This window comes from Taudactylus pleione, unplaced genomic scaffold, assembly GCF_031769625.1.
Source record: "Taudactylus pleione unplaced genomic scaffold, aTauple2 ptg000109l, whole genome shotgun sequence".
Classification (NCBI taxonomy): domain Eukaryota; kingdom Metazoa; phylum Chordata; class Amphibia; order Anura; family Myobatrachidae; genus Taudactylus; species Taudactylus pleione.
In genome coordinates this window covers 2024512-2047994 of record NW_028284511.1, presented here as the reverse complement: position 1 = coordinate 2047994, position 23483 = coordinate 2024512, and the positions used below count along the sequence as shown (strand labels likewise).

The 23483-nt window shown below is 40.0% G+C and overlaps 1 long non-coding RNA gene across 1 annotated transcript in view; it reads right to left on the bottom strand.

The window, feature by feature from the left end:
* Nucleotides 1–372: 372 nt before the first annotated feature.
* The window catches only part of LOC148525215 (uncharacterized), a 34610-nt gene continuing 11499 nt past the window's right edge, over nt 373–23483 (bottom strand). Inside the window, exons 2-3 of the long non-coding RNA XR_015878295.1 lie at nt 6701–6781; nt 373–600 (exon numbers count right to left, since the gene is read on the bottom strand). This is a non-coding gene — a long non-coding RNA (uncharacterized LOC148525215). The remainder of the gene's footprint in view (nt 601–6700; nt 6782–23483) is intronic.

Sequence of the window (23483 nt, the reverse complement as noted above, 5' to 3'; positions counted from 1 at the left end):
CAGCTGAGTAGAAGTTTTAATAAGTCAAGGCCATCATTTTGCCAGGGGCGCGCAGACACCTAGATATGGTATTGTCCACACACTCATTGCTTTTCCCATTATTTTTTTTCTTGCAACAGTTGCCCCTTTATCACTTTTTCCCTCCTTGCTCAATCATGTTCATCTGGCTAAAAAATTTGATTGCAATACTTTTTGAAAAATTCTTTATACAGAGCAGCAAAAAAAAGCGCATCTACTATTTAAAAACCATACATAGTAGCAAAATTTAGAAAATAATAAAAAAAAGTAAATGAGGATGAATGAAATTATGTAAAACATTTGCAATGCTTCAAATGAATACTCACTTTTTATTATTGATGAATATACCAGCTGTACTCGCTTCGATAACCAGGAAAAACAGCTTTATGAAAATATAGGTTATTTTAAGTTCATCCCCTACAATATTTCGTCGGAAAAGTATTTGAAAGTCTTCATTCAGTACATGACAGTGTTTCACAAAAAGGTATGTACAATTTCCATTATTATGAAAAATATATCCATCAAATGTTTTAAAGTGGGAGTTCCCCCAGGTGCTGCAGACATTGTCATTATTGGTCACAACTGGAAGAAAAGAAAAGTATCACTCAGGAAAAGCAGAACGATGTATTGTTCATCAGCAGGACAAATACAAAGACTAAAATAAATGCATTCAGAAGTCTTTTTTTTTTAACTATATAGATACAGGTTGAGTACATATACTGCTCGTAATGTGCGAGTCCTTGTGCAAAATATTCCAGAAGTATGTCACACAGCAAGAAGCAAGTTGCCTAATAACATGATGCATACAGTAACCCACAATGTTTAATAAAAAAAATAATAATTTCAGCATAAATTCATAATTAATTCCAATCACCCAGAGTAAATTTGGAGTAGGGACACAGAGCAAAGTAATAGTTGTCGATAAACAGATTAACTCACACTTTAAAGCCCAATTGTAGTAGGTTTATATCTAATCACAAAATAGTATTAATTGTTATATAAAGCAATTATTATGAATACTGTATGTGTAGACTTGCCATATAATTCCCTTTCATTCGGGACATATGTTAATCACACAGGATCTGTGGCTGATAAAAATCAGGTGATATGGAAACTTGAAGTTAGACAACCACAGAATCTGTGTAATTCATATATGTTTTGAATTAAAGGGATAAGATTGCAAGCCTACAGTATATGTATCATTAAATTATAATACGACACCCCATACTTCATATGCATACAAAAACACAATCTCTCTACGCTAATAACAATATGCATCAAATAGACATACAGTAGTAGACAAACAAATCAGCAGACTGTTACCCAATAGTATATGAAATGGCAACACCAGCAAAAATGTTAGAAAACCACTCCAAATTGATAATAAATGTGTGTGTGTATAGAATATATATATATATATATATATATGGCATGTGGTCAATGATCTTATATCTTAAACTGGCCAAATTGTGTCCAGTAGACTTGAAATGACGGGCCACCGGCTGGTCAACATTGTTTCCTTCTAGAATACCATGTATGGTTGATTGGTGTAAAGCCATTCTCTCCTTCAAGGTCCTGCTAGTTTGGCCCACACAGGACAGTCTGCAGGGACAGACATTATAGTAATCAACAAACTGTTTATGTGTTTATTTTGTATACTTTTTCAGAATATGGGTTACAAAATTTGGGCCCTTGAGATAAATAGTTACAGGTGACACAGTTTGGGCACTGATAACACCCTGTTTTTTTCATAGAAGTCAGAGAGTTCCCATTTGAGGTGTTTAGATCAGTGATATCAGTCCTGACCACATAATCCCTAATATTCTTCCCCCATCTATAGGCAATAAGGGGCCTCCTGGTTTTCAAGGTACTGTGCGCAGCTTCTTATCAAATGACATGATTGGCCAAAGAGCTCTTGATGCTTTTTGAATCACTGGACTGGCGTTAGTGTATTCTATAGGCCAAACAAGCTGTTTGTCCCATTTCCTTTTGTTAGCTGGATGCAAAAGCTATTCCCTTGGCATAAGTAAAACTTCCTGGTTTTGATCTTTTAGTAGCTTCATGGGATAGCCACAAGCAAAAAAAGATCAATCACAATATAATTGGTCAGACAACTCACTCTAGTTGCTAGTGATGTGGGCCACATGCATCATCTGTGACTTTGGTAGTCCTTGCTTCAAAGAATTAGGATGATAACTGGAATACTTCAACAAGGTGTTCTTATCCATTTATTTTATAATGAACCTCCGTAGATAAAACTCCATCAGCCAGAAGAACCTTTACATCCAGATAGTCCACCACAGAGGAATGACATTTAAACATAATTTAATAGGTGAATCTTGATGGTTGATGTCCTCCATCCATGTAACAAAATCAGCTTCCTGTCTCAGCCAGATCACAAAAATATAATCTGTATACCTTTTGTATAACACTTTACCTTGTGCAATAGGATGTTGCAGTAGATATTGTTCCACAAAATCAAACATAAAGACATTCACAAATGATGGGGCCACATTGGACCCCATTGCACATCCAGATAATTGAAGGTAAAAGTGTCCATCATGTATAAAATAGTTGCGTGAAAGAACAAGTTCCAACAATTGTATAAAGAGGAATGCTGATCTGGACCAGTTGAGGGAAAGAGCTCAGAAATTTTTTCATGGCACATCCACGGTACAGAGGAGGGCATTATTTGGAACATTACTAACCTGTTGTAAAGCTAGTAAAACTCTGGTGATATATATTATATATATATATACACACACAGTATATACACACACACATATATATATATTAGATTAGGCTGCCTGGTGCTTGCAGTCTGCTTGTATCAATCTTATTTAACCTTTAAACCCACATGTACCAACACCCGGGGTACAGGGAATAGTCTTGGGCCCAGGGCTGCTTGTTCCTCAGGAGGAAGGAATCCCATTTTATTTTGGGGGTTTCCACTTACCTGGGAATTTCAGTCCTGGCCTGACCAGTTTGGGGCAGGCTAATGTGATGACAGGAGGACCCGCATGATGTGTGTGTCCCCCTGCTATGGCATTATCCCCCTGGATGGCTCAACATGGCGCTAGTTATTTAAAATACTATTTTGTCCCCATATTTTCCCAATACCAGCCCAGGTTGGCTCAGGGGAGAGGGACTCAGGCATTTTTTTTTGCTTTTACACCTAGGAAGCCTTCATAGACCATATTGATCTGTGCAGTGTTTCTATTTGAAAAGGTTTTGGATTGATTTTTAACTTCTATTTTCCCTTGGTTTTGAGCTGAACCGACAGAATTTAGGGGTCTATTTACTAAGCAGTGTTAGGAGACAGAGTGAAAAGCCAATCAGCTCCCAACTGTCATCTCACATGCTGTGTTTGAAAAATGACAGTTGGGAGATGATTGGCTGGCACCTTATCACTTTCTTATCACTTTTCACTCTGTCTCCTAACACTGCTTAGTAAATAGACCCCTTAGAGCTGCAAAAACTGACTGATATCAACTGAAACTGAAACATGGGGGATGATAAATAGTTGTTGTTTTTTCACAACAACATGATGGCAATGTCTGTTGTTTACAATTGGTTTAGTACAAAAACTGACCTTTAGTAAATTTACCCCTAAGTAAGCCCTAAATAAATGCTGCTTGTCCAAGAGTCATACAACACACCAAACATCTGTCAGCTACAAGTTATTTGCATCAAAAGCATCAATTATGTACCTATCAGACAGGATAAATGTTTCCAAACACCTCTAGCTTTTGGATTGGAAATATCATCAACTTACAACAGAGTACTTGTATTTTTACAGTTAATTGTTTATAAGTGATTGCTCCAACAGTTGCATATTTGGAACATACAAATCCTGTTAATTTAAGCAAGGGTATACTGTATCTGCAACTGTGAACAATTGTGATAATTTAACACCATCTGCATTATTTATGGATATCAGTGGTTTAATGCTTATAATTTCATACTGCTTAGGTTTTTTAGGCTATATACTTATCTTATTGAATAATTTTATATATATAAATCTATTTATTTATTCATGACTGATTGTTTACATTTGATAGTCTTTAATTATTATTTTATTGATATGTGTGAATGTTTCCTGCCACTGCACTGTGATATTTGAGTGTTTTTTATGGTTTCATTTTTGTGGTTTGTGACCATTATTCTCACAGCATCTTGCACATACAGTATTAATAGTTATCTGGACAATTACTTATGTTTTTATATATGATTTATTTCATACCCAGTTTACAATGATTTTTTTCCATTTACCAGCACTTTTAGCGATTCCTTGTATTTCTTTAGAAATCTGTGCATGGGTATGACAGGAGAGAGTAAAGCAAAGTGTGCAGGGTATGCGCTGTGCCACACACCCTGCACCCGTTATAGACACATCACTGCCAGGGATGGAATATGTGCTGGAAAACAGTCATTTGATCCATCTGGTTCTCCCTGCTGTTGGGAAACAGTAAGGTGTTTCTATCCAGTTGTAGGTACTGCTGTATGGCTTAATTCGTTTATCTGTTTTTGTATCCCCGCATCTTGAAATCATTACCCATTAGCATGAATGTATCAGGTAAAACAAATGGATCAGATGTAATTCTCACTACACATACCAGTGAAGAGAAAAGGAGTGAGCAATATTTAATGTGTTCTTTCATGATGCATGTGCTTTAAAAAACAATAATGAGTCATTTGGAAAAAAATCCCCATTATTTTAACCCTAGCCCAACACCAAGCCACTAAAAAGTGTGGTGCATGTAGGTATAAATCTCCCATGAGAAGTTTATAGATCTGGGAGACTGTGTGCTCAGGAGGCTGCGGGCTTAAGCATAATTATTCGAAGAGCATGAGATCCCAATGAAGAGCAGTACTGCTGTTGGACTAATGCAGAAAGTGGAAACCAGCAGGTATCTCTATCCCTCAATGGTAGTGACATCCCAGGTCACTTGCAAAGATACAATGGAGTGTATATTTTCACAACCTAAATGGCCCCACACCCAGCCATTGCTTGAACACTATGATGTCTAGACTTGGGGGTAAAAGAGGATTATAGAGAAATTATGTCAGAGGCAAGGCCACAGATAAAACAGAAATATGGGCCCTGAGAAATTTCCAGCATAAAACCATGGGAGTAATAGTGGGTAGGGAGATTTCCAGAAGAGGAATATTTGCTGAGATGGGCATTGCTAGTTTCTCAGTCCAAATCAACTGTTTGTCAGCAGGGCCCTTAGGCCATTTAAGTATTCTATTGAGTAGTGTGGCCCAGTAGTATAGCTACAGTATATGCTCGGGCGTTGGATACCTCCATGTTGTTTACTTGTATAGAGAATGTCCAACTTCAAATGAAGTCGTCTGCCACCCAAGTGAAAATCCCTGATTAAAGTCTGGAAATCCAAGAAACAGCAAGGCAGAATCTGAATGGGTAAAGCCTGGAGAAGTTATAGCATCATTTACTGTTAATTTTATATTTATTGATATGTTTTGGTTAGTAAAGTTTTATTTTTTTAAGAATCAGTTGCTTAGTACATGTACTTCACCATTTCACTAGATATATTTATATCTATGAGTATTTCATAAGATGTTTTTTTTCTTGATTATTTTGAATATTTCAGAAAGCAGGCAACCTACCTTTTAGACAGGCTGCTTGCTTACATCATATATTTATATATCTCAATATAATACAAATTTTGATAAAACATCTTCAATGCATTAGACCACAATTTAGGTGTTTATAATGTAATTTAAAATAACATTCTCAGGCATCAAAGTGAAGTGTGACATGTGTATTAATAACTTCAATAGGGTTTTACTCTGTATATGGTTGATATGTGTTATGAAACAAATGCCTATTTTGCATAAACCCTCTAGTACAATAGCTGAGGTCTTCCACCTGTAACAACTGCTCTTGTTCTCTTAGAGAATGATACTCTCACTGTCATTGAGATGCCGCCAGGTCTACAAGTCAGAGTAGTAGAGGTTTAAACAAAAAGACAGACTATCACATGCTATGACTGGAGAGGTAAATACACTTGAAATGCAAAGATATTGAATTGTACGATAGGTGCGAAAACAATCACAGCAGGGGCAGCAATAAATGACAGTAACAGATGATAGCCCACCACGAGGCCACTGTTCCAAGAATAAGTGAGTTGATACTTAGCAGTAGATGTTATCTGCAGGACACTAGAGACCAGGGATTAGACCAGCTAGGCACAAAGAGATCAGGAAATCTAATAGCACAGTGAAGAAACCAGGATCAGCAAGCTAACTCCCATGCAGGAAACTATAACTGGCAATGTGCTGGAAGATTGACTGCCTTTTAATTGGGCCAATCACGCATCTCCTCAGAGACCAGCTAAATGAAATGAAAATATTAAAAGCAACCGAGTGCTGCTCATATACACTTGCTTCCCGAGAATCATTGTGGCTGCTATAGTCCCGGTCTTAAAGTGACTGTCACGACCATCATGCTGTGCGGCTGAGCTGGTGTGACGTCCCAGTCACCTAGTAATGGCCAGGACCCACTGGAAGTATGAGCCACGGTAGCAGCTCATAACAATATGTAGACTATTTTTCACTAGAAAGTGATAATATGATAAAAATGTTATATACATGTAAGATAATCATTTAACTAAATGGAAATACACATTGTTACAGCTGAGAACATTTTATACTGTACCATTAGGTTGGGATTGTTGTATTATCCTGTGTCCCATGTGTTCCTTATACTGGTCATTCTGGTAACATTCATTCCCAAGCACTGTGAAAATAAAATAAGTTTAATGATTGTTAATAACATACTTCATGACTTCAATTCTGCATCATGATTTTCAAGATTATTAAATTTAAATCACAAAAATCAAACCACATATATAAAAACGTACAAATATATAATCATTGGAGAGCTCATTTCATTAGCGTGTGCAACCAGGGAAATCTAGAGAGGAATATTTGGCACCCAGTGGTGTCTAGCACCACCCTGGGGAGTGACTATCAATATTTCATGTAATGAATCCCTTCTAATTATAATTTCCCTTCCAAATTATCTCACCTTACCATCAATCTAACCAACTCTGTCACCTCACTTACCTTTGCCACAGAGTAGTGTAGCCAATCAATTTTATGCTAAATAGAACTGGATGGTGTAGTTTTCATAGCACATGTACATCTCATTGCACTGCTCTTCGGGGGCGGGGATATATAGGGTGGGAAGTGAAGGGGAAGGTACTGCTGCACTCCTAAGTCTTGTGAATAATTCCAATGACTGCCATCTCTCTTCTTCCCACTCCTACTATCAAGATTTTACCTCAAATGCTTCACATTATTGGAAGTAACTGATTCCATCTCTTAATTAAACACTCCAGATTTTTGAAAATCTTCACATGAGTTCTCAAACTCATTTATTTATCAAAGCCTACCAGGTCTCATCCTAGACCTCCCCTTTTTTGCCCTATCACATGGACTCTTCTTTCTGTGATACCCAAGATCTTCTATTTTCCCTATAGATTTTACAATCTCATAAGCAGGGTTTGGCTGATCCTTTGTGGAATCCTATAAATAAAGGTTATTAATAATGATCAAGCACCACCTGACGTGAAAAGGATATGCAAGATCTTATAACAGTAACTGTGCCCACTCCATCATGTGATTATAGCTTGGCCACTACTCTCTACAATAAATTAGCTTCATTTATATATTGATAGACATATAGAAAGAAACCTCCTTTACAATCTTTCACTTAAATCCCAGATATAGAAATCTACAACACAGACCTTATATTTCTGTTAGCCCAAGGCAGGATGTGTCCCTCATACATTGGCATTATGTAATAAGCAGTATCTGATCACATCTTCCACCAACTAAGCCAATTATTAGAATAGCAATGTCCCTATATAGTATACCTTTTTATAAAATAAACAAGGTACATGTTTGTTGCTGTAGTCCCGGTCTTAAAGTGCTCCAATGTTTATAAGAGAGATATATATATATATTTATATATATATATAAAAACGCAAACTGTCCACACTCTCGTTTAACATGAATCCAATGCTGGGGTAGCTGACCCAAACAAGGTAAATACCTTGTCAAAGACAATCTCCAAAAGAAATGAGGGTGCACTCACCAGACTTCATAGAAATATCAAAAAGATTAGTTTTATTTACGTCATCTTAAATGTACAGCCATCCATCGACGTTTCGGTCCAGTCCTTTGACCTTTGTCAAGATGCAAGTACATACAATACTGAACATATAAATACACACACTAATCACATAGTTAATGTAATTACCTTAATCAAACACCTCCCACTTAAAACACCCGCGTGGTACCTGTTACATATGCAATCAACAATCAGAGAGGCAACAAATGGGCTTATATGATAAATATAATGGGCACATATTAAAAGGCACATATTAGATAGACATCCAAAACTAACTCACCAATTGTTATATAATCTAGTCAGACACGGAGCTCCCGCATGCGTTTCAATCCCTGCTCCTTCCTTCTCATGGAACGCACACATCCTGGTTACCTGAGCGCTGTAACGCTGTAACCAGGAAGTGGGCATGAGCATGTGACTCACCTAGAGTCATATTGACTAGCGCTAACAACATTAGCTGGAGACGCCGCTGAATCATCTAGCAAAGGCTCACGGAATGATCTTATGGTTTTGCCAATATAATATAGTGAACAGGGGCAAATAAGAGCATATACTACATATTCAGTAGTGCAGGTAACTCTATGGCGGATTGAAAATTTCCGACCTGTCCGTGGATGACAAAACGTCTGGCCTGTGAGCATGCTTCTGCAGGTAGTGCATCCCGCACAATGATAGCACCCTGGTTTAGGAGCACTAAGCCAGGTCTGTGGAGTACCAACATTCAACCGATCAGGCCGCATCAAGATATCCTTCAAATTCCGCCCCCTCCTGAAACTCATTAGGGGTCTTTCAGGTATATGTCCTTTAAGAACTGGATCTGCCAGTGTTTGCGTATAGCCCCAGCCACTATGGGCCCTGCTGTGTCGAACGTGATGCAGACAACAAAAGGATCCTGTCCATATTCATTTCGTGGATTTTGACCATCTTTAAAAATCTGTCTAGCTCCTGTGAGACATATATTGACAATTTTCACAGTATATATGCGAGCAATGAAATGATCATACATCTCCTTAAGCTGAATCTCAGTTGTTCTTGAGTCAGAATTGTTGCGGAGTACTCTGATAAATTGTGACACAGGTAGATTGTCTTTTAGAGTATTCGGATGATGACTAGAGTATTGGAGAAGCGTATTGCGGTCAGTAGGTTTCCTATAAAGTCTATACCCATAACCTAGGTCAGTGGTGTAAATAGTTACGTCTAGAAAATCAATTTCCATAAGATCATATTTCAAAGTTAGTCTGATAGGGGTATCAAGCTACAACAGTTCCAATAAGAAATCAATGGGAGGATTCCCCCTGTGGGTTTGTTCTAAGGCTCTTTTGGTGTCAGCAATGCCTTCATTATGGGGAATTACCATGCCTTTTAATATGTGCCCATTATATTTATCATCTAAGCCCATTTGTTGCCTCTCTGATTGTTGATTGCATATGTAACAGGTACCACGCAGGTGTTTTAAGTGGGAGGTGTTTGATTAAGGTAATTACATTAACTATGTGATTAGTGTGTGTATTTATATGTTCAGAATTGTATGTACTTGCATCTTGACAAAGGTCCAAGGACTGGACCGAAACGTCGATGGATGGCTGTACTTTTAAGATGACGTAAAATAAAACAAATCTTTTTGATATTTCTATGAAGTCTGGTGAGTGCACCCTCATTTCTTTTGGAGATTATATATATATATATATATATATAAATAAATGTTAGAGTATTAAAGCTTGACACATGCACTAGGAGAAGCTCATTTGTTAGTAATAATGTAACTATTTTCAATGCTTCAACTAAAGAGACTCAACTTTTTTCCCAAAAGTTATTGAAATAGATACATGAACTAGGTGGGAAACTGACCACTCAATGGAAAATGGGCTTAGTAATAGGGACTTCTAAAGGGAGAATTAATTCCTGTAGGTTTTAGTCCCATGACATGCTAACACTTGTTTAGTACAGTATTTGATGTTCACCATGTAGGTACTTCCTTCCTGTTATGTCATTTCCAGCAAGATCCCTGCTACATCTTTGCTCATAGTGCGTCATACTGGCTTCCCTGTTGCGGCATGTCAATATGCATTATGGCAGATATGCACATTATGGCATGGTATTCTGTATGCCATGAAAGACTACACACCATGCAGTATACAGTTTTACCACTGAGTGGAGAATGCTCCACGAATGACTACAATACTGTAGCAGTGGACAGTAATCTGTGAGAGGCTGGCCAATCATGTTCAAGCAGTGTAAACAGTCACTCTTCAGGTGCTTGAAATAATCACTTTGTGTCAAGACTGAACAGCTATAGACATTACTGTATATTGTACTCATTACAGACCATCCATTCTGTATACTGTCTCTACATGGTATAAAGACGCCTGACCTAAAAACGTATTGGGCAATTTTTCATAAAGAGAGATCATTTCAGGTTCGATACTTTTAAAGTACTCTGCTCAATTTTATGCATTGCTCTGCACTTTCCTCATCCCTTCATCTCCATATTATGACATCCAGCTTCATTAGACTATTAGCCACTATTGACATTGTATTGTACACTTTACTGGTGTAAGGTCACACACTTAACATCACATACACAACAGGTGTGGCTCTTTACACGGCTAGCATGTTTGGGTAAGTGGGTAAGGTGAGTGCCTTACAAAGCCGGTGCTTCGGGTTCAAGGCCCAGAAAGAGACAAAATTGTTTTGTACTGTACATCCATATTTTTTTTTTTTTTAATTTTGAATCTACTATACAGGTTTACATAAATAATAAAATCATTTGGTGTGTAAGTCCTGTGAATTCTAAAAATACATATATGCATTGTTCAGAATAAGAACAACCAGCAATAGATAAAGACAGAGCAATTTACTTCAAGGTTTATATAAAGGATATAAATAATTTGGTGTGTGAGTCCTGTCTATTCTTAAAGTGTTATGCCACCCAGCTGAATTTTCCTGTAAACCGCTTTAAACATTGTATTGTACTCATTATGGGTCATCCATACTGTATACTGTTGCAACTAGGGGTGTGCACCGGCCACTTTTCGTGTTTTGTGTTTTGGTTTTAGATCTGGATCTTTCTTCGTGTTTTGGATCTGGATTGGTTTTGCCAAAACCACCCTTCCGTGTTTTGGGTTCTGGGTTTTGGATCTGTATTTTTTTGAAAAAAAGCATAAAAACAGCTAAAATCACAGAATTTGTAGGTTTTTCTGCTCCTATGCTATTAACCTCAATAACCTTAATTTCCACTCATTTCCAGTCTATTCTGAACACCTCACAATAGTGTTTTTATGTCCAAAAGGTTGCACCGAGGTAGCTGGATGACTATGCTAAGCGACACGAGTGGGCGGCACAAACACGTGACCCATCTAGGCGTGATACTGCAGTGGCAGACAGGATGGCAGTTTGAAAAACTAGGCCCCAAACTGTACATAATGCAAAGAAAAAAAAGAGGTGCAAGATGGAATTGTCCTTGGGCCCTCCCACCCAACCTTATGTTGTATAAACAGGACATGCACACTTTAACAAACCAATCATTTCAGCGCCAGGGTCTGCCACACAACTGTGGCTGAAATGATTGGTTCGTTTGGGCCCCCACAAAACAAGCTGGCAATTAATCTGTCCCTGCACAAACTGGCTCTACGGAGGCAAGATGTCATCCTCATCCTCCTCATCCACCAATTCCTCACCCTCTTCAGTGTGTACATCCTCATCCTCACAGAGTATTAACTCGTCCACACTGGAATCCACCACCACAGGACCCTCTGTATGTTCTGGAGGCTGGTCTCCCTGGAAGAGCTGATAATTCATTTTGATGAACATCATCTTCTCCACATTCTGTGGAAGCAACCTCCTACGCCTTTCGCTGACAAGGTTCCCGGCTGCACTAAACACTCTTTCGGAGTACACACTGGAGGGGGGGCAACTCAGGTAAAATAGAGCCAGTTTGTACAGGGCCTCCAAATTGCTTCTTTTTCCTGCCAGTACAGGTATGGACTGTCTGACATGCCTACTTGGATGCTGTCACCGATGTAATCCTCCACCATTCTGTCAATGGTGACAGTATCATATGCAGTGACAGTAGACATGTCAGAAATTGTTGCCAGATCCTTCAGTCTTGACCAGATGTCCAAACTTGGTCCTGCCTGCCCTGCATCACCGCCAGCGGGTTGCTTAGGATACCTACGTTTTTTCCTGGCAGCCCCAGTTGCGGGAGAAAATGAAGAAGGAGCTGTTGACGTGTCACGTTCCGCTTCAGCTGACAGTGTGTTCACCAGCAGGTTTTTGCACCTCTGCAGGCTTGTGTTGGCCGGAAAGAGAGACACCACATAGGCTTTAAACCTAGGATCGAGCACGGTGGCCAAAATGTAGTGGTCTGATTTCAGCAGATTGACCACCCTGGAATCCTGGCAAAGCGAATGAAGGGCTTCATCCACAAGTCCCACATGCCGAGCGGAATCGCTCGTCTTAGCTCCTCCTTTACTTTCTCCAGCTGCTTCTGCAAAAGCCTGATGAGGGGAATGACCCAACTCAAGCTGGCAGTGTCTGAACTGACTTCACGTGTGGCAAGTTCGAAGGGCTGGAGAACCTTGCACAACACGGAAATCATTCTCCACTGCGCTTGAGTCATGTGCATACCCCCTCCTTTGCCTATGTCATAGGTGGATGTATAGGCTTGTATGGCCTTTTGCTGATCCTCCATCCTCTGAAGCATATAGAGGGTTGAGTTCCACCGCATCACAGCCTCTTGCTTCAGGTGATGGCGGGGCAGGTTCAAGAGTGTTTGCTGGCGCTCCAGTCTTCGGCACGCAGTCGCTGAATGGCGAAAGTGGGCAGAAATTTTTTGGCACAATTTTTTAATTTTCTGATTGCACCAGACACTCTATATGCCCTTGTATGGTAGCTCAATAAACCCCACAATAATCACTCTTTCTCACTTGGAAAACTGGGGGTGCTACTACGGACAAGAATCATGTCACAAGTAAATAAAGAGAAAAAAAAATGTCCATTGTAGTGCACTAAACAAAAATGATACATAAAATATAACTTTTATTAATATAATTAATATCTGAAGACTAAAAAGCGAAATATTAAAAAGGGGGATAATGTGTGTAATGTAAATGAAATGTGTTTTAAAATGCATACGCTCCTGTTACACTAAATGCCCTGCTATTGGTATCGATAACCGGTAGGTATAATTAGATATAAAGAGATGATGATGTTGCCAGAGAGTATATATAAGATGGCCACACCTGGATATAATGTGTCGCCCCTATTGGGTACAGAGTTTATCTCAATCTGAGTGACACCAAAGGCATCATCCTCTGGTGATTGTCATATTGTGAATTGTTCCTCACATCACATATCTGAACAGATAATGGTAATATACACTGTTACAACTGCAGTGTTAATAAGAAATTAATGTGATGTGTATTCACATGTGACCACTAGTAATCTCTGTACACAGATATAAAGTTATTTATTTATGTTGTTGAACCCACTGCTATCATAGCATATCCACTGTGTAGTTTTTCTCTGTAGTTATCGCTCTCAAAGTGATGAAGTCCAAATGCTTATATCACGGACTTTCCACCACATACGATATCTCACAGTCTCATATTGGACTCTATACCTCTCCCACACCAGACTTAATAGCTGTTTTTTTATTTTATGTATCCCATATCATGTATATCCCATCATATATGCAAGGGTGTTCATGGGAAATAGTTTATGCAGATTCTGTATCTCTATTACCACTGTCCTGCTTAATTCATAGATCTCTATGTGCTGAAGTGCCTGTCCGGAGGGGTCTCTGCGTGGCACAGCACTGCACCGAGTTACTATATCAGTGGTAATTCAAGTAATGGGTAATATTAGTGCATGTTATTATCGTTTATCACAATTTCAGATAGAGAGGTTTAAACAACAGTGGCTTCTTGTTGCCTGTGCTATCATGCACACATCTCTATATGCTAGCAAACAATCACATGCTGGTCACGCTGTAGTTTTACACATATAAGGTAAATGTTCCACATAATGCTGAGCTGACTAGCAAAGTATTAAGGCAAGACAGTGTCTGGAGCGCCGCTAACCGACGCGGCGTTTCGCTAGGTAGCTTTGTCAAGATGAGCCGAGCCGCTTACCGGAAGTATCTTATATACCCTCATCCTTGTCTCATGACCAATCCGGGACTCCTAAAAATAAACTCGTCCAATCAGATTACTAGATGTCTCATGATACCGCCCCTCCTTTTTCTGACTGACAGATTTCTTCTAACTAAGCAGATACTAATGATTCTAGCCTGCGTCTTTCAGACTAGAGTAATCGAAACATGATTACTCAATCCATGTACTATAAATGTACTCACATAAAATGAATTGGTAAGAAGGGGATATATATGATGTTACTTGTATATTATCAATAGATGTTAGATAACAGTACGGGGGACAGAAAGGGGAAAAGTTGGTATTCCACCATTTATTACAGTATAGGGTCTATCCAGGTTGATGAAACGATTTCAGAAAAACGGATTCACATCCATCTCAAAAGGGAGATTTGGTGCATATATAATGATGAAATCTTATAGAATACAGTAAATGCAATACAGTAAATTATCTCAGGGTCTTGAAGACATCAAAATATATTGTTTTATAATAAATATAAATGAATAAAGATATTCCAAATATGGTGTTATGTCAATATGAATAAATTGATATAATCGATAAATAATAAGTGTACAGATAAACGCATAAATAGGTAAGTATGTGATACTGTTCTGTGCAAAAATGTGCAAATTAATAGTGAACTTACTGATATTATATTATATTTATCGATTATAATTGGTACAATCAATAAATTCTAAGTGTGAACGCATAAATAGATAAGTATGTAATACTGTTCTGTGCAAAAATGTGCAAATTAATAGTGAACTTACAGATATTATATTGTCAGTAATATGTGTATTTACATGGGTATAAATCTGTATAGTTCAAAAATATACATCCCTCAATTAAAAGACAAATAACGTTGTTAGAAAGTGTATACGTGTTTCATAAAAGTCAGAAAAAGTGTCCGTGATAAATTTATGTGAGTAAGAGAGGAAAATCATTAAAACCTAGGTTCCCCATGAAATATGTGATTAAGGAAGGTAAATGTATTCTTGAATCCAGAAGATTAATATTATTCAAATTCCATGATATCAGTGTAGGTTGTTATTTCACAGATTGATCTTCACACATTAACTGATTATTATATTACTCCCAAAATGGTCTAGGGTGTGATCCTAGTTATGACACTTAGATGTCACTACTGCGTCATTCCCTTAAGAAAGGTACATAGCTATTTTCTTCATTTAAACCCATTGGTGTCAGGGTATTCATGAGAAAAATCAATCGGGTTTCCTGTCTCAGTAGCTACCTATCTACATCCCCTCCTCTGATATTCAGATTAATCCTCTTCATCCCATATGCTCGTAGTCCATTAGGATTTCCTCCGTGATGCTTAAGGAAATGTCTCGCTATCGGAGTCAGAGGTTTGAACAATCTATGATCTCTTTCTGCATTTCTTATGCTATATAGATGTTCAAGTATCCTCTTTTTAAAAGGTCTTTTGGTCTTCCCGATATAGTTCTTATGACATGGGCATTGTAGGTTGTAGACCATTCCTGTAGTATTGCAAGTGATGTATTCATTAATGTGCCATTCCCTGTTATATCTGTCCCTATACGACTTCATCGGGATCATAATTGGACATGCCTTGCATGTTCCACATTGTCAAGATCCCTTTTTGAAATACATTTGTCTGGTCGGTGGTTCCAAATGACTTCTTGTTAGAATGTCTTTTAAATTCTTGGATCTTCTCCAGCTCACTGGTATTCTTCCTCCGATAATGGAAGCCAAGTAATTGTCTGTGTCTAATATATTCAGTTGTTTCTGTAAGACATTCTGGATGTATCTCCATTCTATGCAAAAGGTCCCTATGAATCTGACCGTCTCGTCCTGGCCAATCTCCCTTTTTGGTGTCAATAATTGATCTCTTGTATATTTGTGAGTTTCTTTAAATCCCCGTTTGATCATTCTATTGCTATACCCCCGGCATCTTAATCTCTTGGTCAGTTCTTCCGATCTTTTCAGAAAGGTCTGTTTCTCAGAACAGTTTCTCTTCATACGTAAAAACTCCCCTTTCGGTAGGCCTTTTAGTACTGGGGGAAAGTGTGAGCTCTCCTTGTGTAATATACTATTTGTAGAAGTCTTTTTACGGTATAAATCTGAGGAGAGATGTCCATCTTCCTCTATTTTTAGGGTGACATCAAGGAAGTTAATGCTCTCTCTACTCGCTTCATACGTTAGTTTGAGGTTCAAGTTGTTGTTATTTAGTTTGGTTAGAAATTCATGGAATATTTGTATATCTCCCTCCCATAATATTAGGAGATCATCAATATAGCTCAGCCAGAGTATGATCTGGCTAGTGTATACATCATTATCCTCACCAAAAACTCTCTCTCTCTCCCACCACCCCAGGTAGAGGTTAGCGTACGTGGGGGCACATGTGGTCCCCATCGCAGTCCCTCGTACCTGGAGGTAGAAGTAGTTGTTACATACAAAATAGTTTTTGGTGAGGACGAATCTCAACAGGAATATCAGAAACTTGTTGAAGTCTGTTTCTTGACCCATACTCAGGAAATAATCAACCGCTTTTAGACCATATTCATGGCTAATGCTCGTGTAGAGACTCTCTACATCGCAAGTGATAAGCCACGTATGTTGATTCAATATGACATATTGTATTTTACTCAGATGTATCCCTGATGTACGATGGTAAAGTTAAAACATGTTCTCTTAGGTGTGCATCCAAGAATCTACTCGCATTTTCTGTAAGGCTTCCCATTCCTGAGACGATGGGTCTCCCAGGGGGGACAGTCTCATTTTTGTGAATCTTGGGAAGCAGGTATAATGTTGGTGTTTTAGTGTTGTCTTTCACTAGATATTCATAATCTTTCTTGGAGATCACCCCATTTCTCCTAGAAATCCCTATCATATCATTATATAGATCAAATTTTTTCGGGCCACCCAAAGCGTCTCCTGCACGCCCCTGTCGCTTTTCAGAAAATTCTGCACCACCGAGTTTATTGTGTGAGCAAAACATGGGACGTGCTGGAATTTTCCCAGATGTAATGCCCGCACAATATTGGTGGCGTTGTCAGATATCACAAATCCCCAGGAGAGTCTAAGTGGGGTAAGCCACTGGGCGATGATTTCCCTCAGTTTCTCTAAGAGGTTGTCGGCGGTGTGCCTCTTACTGAAACCGGTGATACACAGCGTAGCCTGCCTTGGAACAAGCTGGTGTTTCTGAGATGCTGCTACTGGTGACGCTGCTGCTGTTGCTGTGTAAGGTGATACATCTACCCAGTGGGCTGTCACAGTCATATAGTCCTTAGTCTACCCTGTTCCACATGTTCGTGGTTAAGTGGACATTGGGTACAACGGCATTTTTCAGGACACTGAGGACACTTTTTCTGATGTTTCTGTACAGTCTCAGTATCGCCTGCCTAATGAAGTGGAATCTAGACGGGATTTGGAACCGGGGACACACTACCTCCATCAATTGTCTAAATCCCACTGCACTAATGGCGGATACCGGATGCACGTCTAACACCAACATAGCAGTCAAGGCCTCAGTTATACGTTTTGCTTCAGGATGACTGCTGTCGTACTTCATCCTCCTCGCTAAGGACTGTTGGAGGGTCAATTGTTTAGTAAAAGTAGTGGTGTTCCTACTTCCTCTCTGGGATGATGAACGACTCCCAGCAGCAGCAACTGCAGCAGCGGCAGCAGGAGGCGTAGCAATGCAGGATCCTCCGGAGGAATCCCGGATAGGAGAGTCAGTCATGCCAGTGACATGGCCTGCAGGACTACTTCCGATCCTGACTAAGAAGGAAATTGACGAGGAGGGAGTTGACGGTGTGGTTTGCAGGTGCTTGGATACAACAGGACAACAGGATTTAGGTGTCCCTGGACTGCTTATGGTCTTAGCCAAAGTTTCTGAACTTGACAGTAACTTTTTATGAACGCGCTGCAGGTGCCGTATAAGGGAGGATGTTCCTAGGTGGTTAACGTCCCTACCCCTACTTATTTCACCTTTACATATGGTACATATGGCAAGACAGTTGTTGTCCGGATTTGGATAGAAATATTGCCAGACCAAAGAGGTGGAATGTTTGGTCTTCTGCCCAGGCATGACCGTGATGGGCTTTTTCATCCCACGGACAACAACTGTCTCCCCCGGAGCCTGATTTAAACAAACCACATCACCATCAGAATCCTTCTCGAAAACTTCCTCCTCAGCGCCAGCTACACCAGTATCCTCATCCTGTTGTACTTCAACAGTGACATCTTCAATTTGCATATCAGCAAGTGGACTGTGGGTGCTCCTTTCAGCACTTGCAGGGGGCGTGCAAATGGTGGAAAGAGCCACCTCTTCCCATCCAGTGCTGGGAAGGTCAGGCATCGCAACCACCACCACACTTGGACTCTCCTTGGGGATTTGTGATATCTTCTTAGAAAGCACAGTTCTTCGCTGTGCTTTTGCCAGCTTAACTCTTTTGATTTTTTTAGTGGGAGGAGGGCTTCCATCGTCAAGTGAAGCTGAACCACTAGTCATGAACATACTAGGGATCGACATTAGCCGTTCCTTTCCACTCCGTGTCGTAAATGGCATATTGGCAAGTTTACGTTTCTCTTCAGCTGATTTAAATGTTTTTTTCAAGGTCATTTTCCTGAACTTTGTCATTTGGGATTGTATGTGCCCTCTACTATGACATTGGGCATCGGCCTTGGCAGACGACGTTGATGGCATGTTATCGTCTATGTCATGACTAGTGGCAGCAGCTTCAGCACTAGGAGGAAGTGGTTCTTGATCTTTCTCTATTTTATTTTTATCGGAGAAAGTTTGGTCCTCCATTTATGTTATATCAATTTGATATATACGTGCGGCTAAACACAGAAAATATTTTTTTATTTTTGCTGGAGAGTAGTGCACTTTGTGGGTTACACCACCCTTTAAGAAATGAGCCAGCCGGCTCTTTACTTATGGGACACAGGTGCACGCTTGGAGCTGCTCCTTTGTTGATGCACGTGCGGCTACTGCGCACACAATTCACAAACACAGAAAAAATATTTTGTTATTTGGTTTGGAGTGTACTTTGGGGGTTACAGCACCCTTTAACGGTCAAGCCAGCTGGCCCTTTACTTATGACACAGACGCACGCTTGGCACTACTTTGTTGATGCACGTGCGGCTACTGTGCACACAATTCACAAACACAGAAAATATTTTTTTTTTTGGTTTGGACTGGAGTGTACTTTGGGGGTTACAGCACCCTTTAACGGTCAAGCCAGCCGGCCCTTTACTTATGACACAGGCGCACGCTTGGCACTACTTTGTTGATGCACGTGCGGCTACTGCGCACACAATTCACTAACACAGAAAATATATTTTTTTTTGGTTTGGAGTGTACTTTGGGGGTTACAGCACCCTTTAACGGTCCAGCCAGTCGGCCCTTTACTTATGACACAGGCGCACGCTTGGCACTACTTTGTTGATGCACGTGCGGCTACTGCGCAAACAATTCCCAAACAGAAAATATTTTGTTATTTGGTTTGGAGTGTACTTTGGGGGTTACAGCACCCTTTAACGGTCAAGCCAGCCGGCCCTTTACTTATGACACAGGCGCACGCTTGGCACTACTTTGTTGATGCACGTGCGGCTACTGCGCACACAATTCACAAACACAGAAAATATATTTTTTTTTGGTTTGGACTGGAGTGTACTTTGGGGGTTACAGCACCCTTTAACGGTCAAGCCAGCCGGCCCTTTACTTATGACACAGGCGCACGCTTGGCACTACTTTGTTGATGCATGTGCGGCTACTGCGCACACAATTCACAAACACAGAAAAAATATTTTGTTAGCACTTGGGGGGAGCACCCCTGATGGACAGAGCACCCCCTGGACAACACTACAGCACCCCTTTAGGAATGGGACACTGCACAGGACTTTGGAGTGGACACAGCCCCTATGGAGAACTGACTGCACAACACAGTCCAGCCAGCCCTTATGGACTTTGAAGTAGTGGACACAGCCCCTATGGACAACAGCAGCACAGCGCAGCACAGCACAGCACAACACTACTCTGCACTACACTACACTACACAGCCCAGCCCTAACTCCCACCCTCCCTCTTCACTGTCCACAGCCGAGTGAGAAAATGGCGCAGACGCGGGTACCTTATATAGGATCCAAAACCCGCGAGACCTCAGAAGGCGGGATGATGACGTTTTGCCTCGATTTCAGATCCGAGTCAGGAGGGAAAAGTCGAGCCTGACTCGGATCGGCCTCGGATCGGGGGGGCTCGAGGGGCTTCGGATTTCAGAAATCCGAACCCGCTCACCCCTAGTTGCAACATGGTATACAGATGCACAGGCAGTTTTTCATAAAGAGAAATAAATTCAAGTTCAACACTTTTAAATTACTCTGCTCAACTTTATGCATTGCTCCACATTTTCTCACCTCCTTTCATTTTTATGTTATACCATCAAGCTGCATTACACTCTAAACCACTATAGACAATGTATTGCTGCATCCCTTCCCTCCAAACCCAGGCCAGCATGAGTCATCACAAATCTCACAGGGTAGTGGGGGTAGGGAATGTGCCTACATTATGAGTGTTACACACTGCAATATGTGCCATGGTCCTTGCAATTTCAATGGCCTCTAGAAGTGCTGTTTGAAATGATCACTTTACTCATCCCTTCATCTCCATGCAGTATTATGACATCCAGCTTCATTAGACTATAAACCGCTATTGACATTGTATTGTACACTTTTACCTGGTGTAAAGTATCACACTTAACATAACATACACAACAGGTATGACTCTTGATATTGCTGGCATGTGTGGGTGAGGGGTTATATTGAGTGCATTACAAAGCTGGTGCTTTGGGTTCAAGGCCTGGAAAGAGACAATACCACTTTGTAACTCATTTGTTGTGTGAGTCCTGTGATTGCTAAAAATACATATATATGCATTGGCCAGAAGACGCACACCCAGCATTAGATAAAGACAGAGCAATTCAAGTTCAATATTCTTAAGGAACTCTGCTGAACTCAATACATTGCTCACAACTTTCAACCACTTGTAATTTCTATGCTACATTATGCCACCCAGCTGCATTTTATGCTAAACCGCTATCGACATTGTATTGTACACTTTTCCTGGTGTAAGGTCACACACTGAACATCACATACTATACACAACAGGTGTGCCTGCTGTTAAGGCTGGCATGTATGGGCGAGTGGTTAATGTGAGTACCTTACTGAGCAGATACCTCAGGTTTGAGGCCTGGAAAGGGACAAAGGACCTCATTCAGAGTTGGTCATTGTGGCCGCACGGTCGTATGGGAAAAGCGGCCGGATATGCAAATGATGCACTCGCAAGTTGAGTCCTTAAGATCAGATCGGTAGCTGGCCGACCAAGTGGAGGAAACGGCCGGAAGACAAAAAAATACGCCCCCTTCTCGTACGCATTACACGTCATCTCCGGGCATATAAGGATTAGTCGAGACCAGCGGGAACCATCGGAACTGGTCGAAGAGCTTAAGGTTGACCATACCCTCTCTTAAGCGCTACGATCATGTCAGTGTAAAAACCTCCCATGTCACGTGTGCTATGACACTACTTTGTTAATTATGCACTCCCATAAAATGCCATTCGCATAATTAGGCATGCCTGTGTTCGGATCTCCACTTCCCCGTTTTCAAGCACCTTCCCCTGTTACCACCCACAAACGCCTCATTCTGTCACTCAAACTACCGACCTGGCTGTGTTCAAGGAGAGAGAAATTTCTGATCGTAGCAGCTAGTTTGTGCACGCGCATTGCAAACTTTACACATGCACAGTTTAGCGAACATCGGTGGCGTACGACCGTGCGGCCACTACGACCGACTCTGAATGAGGTCCAATGTCATTTTGTACATCAGTAGTTTTTTGTTCTATTTTTTTTTAATCTTCAATACAGGATTAAATGAAGAATAATATAAAAAATGGAAAGACAAAGAATTGTATATTGTGGTGCACAAAAGGTCAATTTAAATAAAACATAGCTTTTATTTTATATATATATATATATATATATATATATTAAAATATCTAAGTAAGACTGCAAAATAATATAAAAAAATAAATGATGTGAAAGAAAGAAATAGTGGTTTAAAAAAATGCTGTGTGCAGGGATGCCACTGTCCATCCCAAAAATTATTTATTGTATCCAAGATTAATATAGCACCTTCTAATATAGATGACGTATGTTATAGAGGATGTTTACAATGTAATCTTTCCACTAATACTGAGATATTATTAAGGTAAATAGAAATTAGATTACCAGTGTAGGTTTATACAGAACAGATCTTTCTTTGTCACTCAATCTATTAAGGTGAGTGAATGCTAATGATTTGATTGCTCACAGATCGTGCACTGTGAATGAATCAATGTTCAGTCCTATTATATAATAAATCCCAGATTTATATTACACCTTCTAGTGCGGTTGGTTTTTTCTTTGTGTTACTTAAATGAAAAATAAATTATTTGGTGTGTGATTTCTGTCATTTATAAAATTACATATCTGTGTTGGCCAGAAGAAGCACATCCAGCATTAAATATAGACAGAGCAATTCAAGTTTAATATTTTTAAGGAACTCTGCCGAACGCAATACTTTGCTCTCAAATTGCCACCACCTGGCATTTCTGCTATACAGTAGACATTGTATTGTACACATTACAGGACCGTTCATACTGCACAGTAAACTGTCCTTACATGATGTGTTGTAAAGATGCAGAGGAAGTTTCATAAAGAGAGATCATTTCAAGTTCAATACTTTTAAAAAATGTGCTTTCTTTCTCCCTTCCTCTCTATGTTAGGCCACCCAAGTCACTTTTCCTCAAATCAATGGCAGCATGAGTCATTTATCACAAATCTCACAGGGGGGTTGCCTACAGTTGTTCATACAGTACTACTGTATGGTTTAATGAATGACAGGTTCTGTCAGCCAATAAGCAGATGGTGCTACAAAAGCTTAATTGGCTATTGGACCTATGAGCTGTACAGTTTAGGAAAAGCAACATCTGGTGGACAGAAAGTTGTATTACACACTCCGGCTTTTCCAGTGCTTCAGTACATTACATTGCACCTTACTGCAGCATGATGTGATATAGAATGCCAGGCAGTGGCACAGCAGGGCGCAACTAGCATGGTGCACTACATG